This window comes from Benincasa hispida, unplaced genomic scaffold, assembly GCF_009727055.1.
Source record: "Benincasa hispida cultivar B227 unplaced genomic scaffold, ASM972705v1 Contig446, whole genome shotgun sequence".
Classification (NCBI taxonomy): domain Eukaryota; kingdom Viridiplantae; phylum Streptophyta; class Magnoliopsida; order Cucurbitales; family Cucurbitaceae; genus Benincasa; species Benincasa hispida.
Window position 1 is genome coordinate 568281 of NW_024064858.1, and position 3482 is coordinate 571762.

Genomic DNA, 3482 nt, shown 5'->3' on the forward strand with positions numbered 1-3482 from the left:
AAGGTGGTGGCGCAAAGCAGTTCACGATCAAAGGAATTCGGCGCCCAAGCGCATTAGAAGATTGCGACCGCAAACCTATGCGATCGTTTGAACTCGTGAAGATTTGCTCAGGAATGTGACCACATAAATACAACGCATCAAGGTGAAAGCATAATAAATCGTGATGGGACGAAAAGCTGATGATGGTCGAATCCGAATTTAGTTGACAAGCCGTTAACGACACACTGTAGCAAGTACATTCAATTTTTTGGTGACCTTTAATCGGCGCATCAGACAGAAAAATTAATGACCGCCCATCATTGCAATCATTTGAGAGAAAAGTTCTTCACCTTGAAGCTCTATAAATACCGAAGGCCACCACTGTGAAAGAAGTTCCAGTTCGGAGTTTTGAAGTTCACCATATACATAGAAGATAGATCATAGATAGCTGATGATATGCAGAAATGCATGTCATCTTAGGTATTTTATTTAGAATTATGAGGGTTGTTAAGTAGAATATGCAGAAATTATGTTAGGAATTCATGATAAAATGAGCTTGCGTCATTCAGCATGATGAATCTTGGCTCACCCATTATTATGCGTTATTATGCATTTAATGTTCTATTTTTGTAGCTAACGCAAGAAGTGGATGCAAACGCGGAAGCCGGACTACCACATAGACAACCGCATGCGGAGAAACTCTCCATCATAAAGGTGAACGCATTCGATCAACGCATGGGTGTTGCGGTAATCAGACGCATGTGTCCATCGCATGGGAGTTGCGCTCGTCAAGCGATTGCAGTCATCATGTAGAAGTTGTGGTATTAAGCGAATGCGGTCACTGAATGATTACGGCTACACGATAACGCATGATAAAGGGATCAATGCAAGGTTGGTGGAATGAACGCATCAATGCATATACCTTGGGAAAAGCAAAAGATGATGTTGACATTTCATCTACCACTCCATTAGCAGAAGAGATTCAGAAAGGACTAAACGTGCCGCAAATGTTAGAATCAGAGCAGTCCATTAATGTTGTCGGTGATCCAAGCACTATATAAAGAAGCCGATGAGCAGAATTTCAACTCATCCAAGGTTTTCGCTTGAGGTTCGCCTAGGGCGAATCCTTGTGATCCAGACAAATGCGTGAAAAGAAGCTTAAGAGTTTTTCACCTCCTTCACCCATTCCGAGTGACAACCAGAGTCTTCGACTGGAGCTAGATCTTGGGAGAATCAGCTCCACTGCCCATCTAAGGCACCACTGGCAGCCTTGACGCATATCCGCTGGTAGTCTTTGCTTCCAGCTGGTCATTTCATTTTCTCTTCTTTTCTTATATTGTATTGTATTACATTTTGTGATTAAGGAATTAATACATTATGTGTTCAATGCATTTATGTGTTTCCTTCAATTCCATCTTCACCTTTCTTTACTTAGCATCCATAACTTCATTGCACCACTTAGTGAGATTGCTAGAGTATATACTTAGTCATGTAGATTAGAGATATGAAGCATGTAGCAAACCACCGGAAGGTGTGTGTCGTGTGAGTGTGTGAGAAAACCTTATTTTCTTAGTGTGAAGCTATAGCACGCTTGTCCATGAGTAGAGTCAGCAACAACTAACTGCCTGGGAGGGTAAATAGTTGGTCGCATTAAGCAATGCAAGCAAGTATTCACGAGAGATAGGAATAATCTTACGTTAGCCAAGTTCATGCGGTTACCTTGTCTTATGTATGCGTCCATTGCACCTTTAGAGCTACTCGGGAGAGAGTCTAAAGAAATTACCTAAGACTTAAGAGAGCTAGGTTAGAATCGATGCTCGGAAGAGCTAGATTAGGTTTGCATAAGCAAGAATGGAGACTTAGAAATAAGTTCTGTTTGCCATCACATAGCGTATGCACCCTACAGATATGATATTGCATGAGTCCAAGAAGAAGGATATGGTGGTGATATGTGGACATCACGCTCATGTGGTGAGAGCACGTGAGCGGGTTATAAGGGTTTAGGCTGGTTTAGGCTTCTCGGCACTTTCGCATATACATCGCATACGTCCTAGAGTTAGGCTCAAATGTGTGTAGCATGATCGCATGGCTTGCGTTGACTAAGGTTGCCCTTGCGGTCACTCTTAAGTATTGCAATGAAGACATCTCCAAATTTTATCTATTTTCCCATTCATTTGTTTCATGTCAAGAGTTGTCGTGTCTCTACCTCTCATTCATAATCTCATTGCGTTGTTTGTCAGTTAGGAGTAGGAGTAGTGTTAGCATAGAAACCTCCAATCCATTCTTTTATTCAACCAACGCATGCACATTACCAAATTCATCCAGCTACAAGTCCCTGAGTTCAACCTCAGATTATCCGAGAAACTTGCGTTCGCGTTATACTTGGCATGAGCGTAAGAAAACTTGTGACAGGACGCATGGTCATTGCATACATTCGTTAATGCAAAGTCATTCCAACGCATGACCATCGACGCATGACAATCAACGCATACTTTAAGAACATGCATTGCATATTATGTCAACGAAAGAAGAAGAAACAAACGCCAACAATAGCAAGAGAGAAATCCCAACATGGGGGAACAACCGGAAGACAGAGTACCGAACGCAAATAATATCATGGCAAACCCCATTCTTCTGGCGAACGACCGCAATAAATCCATCCGGGATTATGCATCACCCAACCTTTATAATTTCTCACTAGGAATCGTGAGACTAGCCTTGGACGGATTGAGGTTCGAGATGAAGTTGGTTAAGCTACAGATGATTTAGACTGCCAGACAGTTTGGCAGAAGGCGTGGCGAGGATCCGCACGTCTATCTCTGGAGTTTTATTGAAATCTACAATACTTTTGTGTTCCCAAACATCTCAGCTGAGGAGGTCCGACTAACGTTGTTCCCATTTTCGCTATGTGACCAAGCAAGGAAATGGGCTTATTCTCTCGAACCAGGGGAGATAACGTCTTGGGAACAAGTAGTGGAAAAGTTAATGAAGAAGTACTTACCCCCGACAGAGAATGCAAGAAGGAGGAAGTTGATTACTAATTTTGAACAGGATATTGACGAATCGCTCAGTGATGCCTAGGCGAGGTTTAAAAGACTGGTGTGAAATTGCCCGCACAATGGCTTACCCGATTGTCTCCAACTGGAAATCTTTTATCATGGTTTGAACCCTACATCACAGACGGCTGCCAATGTGGCAGTAGCTGGAGGTCTGCTTGACAAAACATATGACGAGGCTAAAAATATACTTGATCGCATTTAGAAGAATCATGAAGACTTGAGGGAAAGCGATCAACGACTTAGAATTAAAGAAGGTGACGCAAGTAATGAGGCCATCGCATCCCTACAAAACCAAATGAATGTGATGATGAATCTAATACAAGGCATCACAATCAGTAGCCCAGGAACGCATAGGGGGTAGGTCAACGAAATCAATCAGACGAGCGCAAGTTGTGCCACTTGCGGAAAAGCCCATCCGATGGAAGAATGTCCGAGGAATCGACA

General features: G+C 42.6%; 1 non-coding gene across 1 annotated transcript; it reads right to left on the reverse strand.

The window, feature by feature from the left end:
• Positions 1–2997: 2997 nt before the first annotated feature.
• Positions 2998–3104, reverse strand: LOC120069514. Its single transcript, XR_005479563.1, has one exon. It is a non-coding gene; the product is annotated as a small nucleolar RNA R71 (small nucleolar RNA).
• Between the last annotated feature and the right edge of the window lie 378 nt (positions 3105–3482).